This window comes from Drosophila tropicalis, unplaced genomic scaffold (assembly GCF_018151085.1).
Source record: "Drosophila tropicalis isolate 14030-0801.00 unplaced genomic scaffold, ASM1815108v1 contig_867, whole genome shotgun sequence".
NCBI classification, from domain to species: domain Eukaryota; kingdom Metazoa; phylum Arthropoda; class Insecta; order Diptera; family Drosophilidae; genus Drosophila; species Drosophila tropicalis.
In genome coordinates this window covers 3,276,429-3,277,379 of record NW_027173362.1, presented here as the reverse complement: position 1 = coordinate 3,277,379, position 951 = coordinate 3,276,429, and the positions used below count along the sequence as shown (strand labels likewise).

General features: G+C 38.0%; 1 long non-coding RNA gene across 1 annotated transcript; it reads right to left on the bottom strand.

The window, feature by feature from the left end:
• Window positions 1–503: 503 nt before the first annotated feature.
• LOC137583688 (uncharacterized) lies at window positions 504–951 on the bottom strand. Its single transcript, XR_011033432.1, has 2 exons — window positions 902–951; window positions 504–844 (listed from the first exon to the last, which is right to left on the bottom strand). It is a non-coding gene; the product is annotated as an uncharacterized lncRNA (long non-coding RNA).

The window sequence follows — 951 nt, the reverse complement described above, 5'->3', positions numbered from 1 at the left end:
TGTAGCCACTAAGCTAAGTTTACTTTTAATTTTTACATTATAAGTAAACCGTATATAATAATAATATCCCATGTTTTGCCAAATATCTAAAGGTACCTGTATAAATGGGTAGGCAACAACGACTACAACAAAAAGGCATTAGCATAAAATTGTCCATATAACAGACACTTCCTTTTCATCATCCACTCACACTCTACATGCCACTTAACACCTTCAATCTTATGTGTAGCTCCTTCTGCAACAAGTGCAGACCCACATGCATGTAGCTGAGAGGGCAGCCAAAATAAAGAGATGAACCGGCCCAATCTAACATTATCCTAGCATATTGTATTAGCTCTCCGCTAATCTGCATTAGGTTTGGCTGTAATCATAAATTACTTACGTTTGATTTTCATTTGAGTCCCCTCTTTTCTTAGGGGGTAGGGATCGAGGCAATTGAGTCCATGGAGCCCATCGCCTCCCTAAATTTGCAGATAGGAATGTTTGGAAGTAATGGGCAAGTGTTTTGCTATTTCTCTTGTGACACTTCACATGCTTTATTTAAAAAGTGTTAGTGACGAGGCATCTTTCAATCTCAGCAATAGCCATTCTTAAATCACTTAATTGATAAATCACCTTGACCATTTTACTGATCATTGTCTGCAGTATATTATCGAACTCGGGGCAACCTTGAAAGTCCTCGAACAAAATACGTATTTGGTTAAGCACGCTGTCACGTCGCTTCACTTTCCGGCTCAAACGGTAGAGTCCATAGCAGTACACCTCTTCCAGAATGTTGCGTTGACCAATCGTCAAAATGTTCCGATTCTCTTGGTTGGCTTCCATAATTAAAAATAGCTAAGGACTAAATTTTCCAATTAGTCCATTTTAGTTGAAAAAAAAAAAACTTATAAGTACTTACCGACAATTATTTTCCAAAATTCCAAAAGGCACTTGCAAAGTCACGCTGAA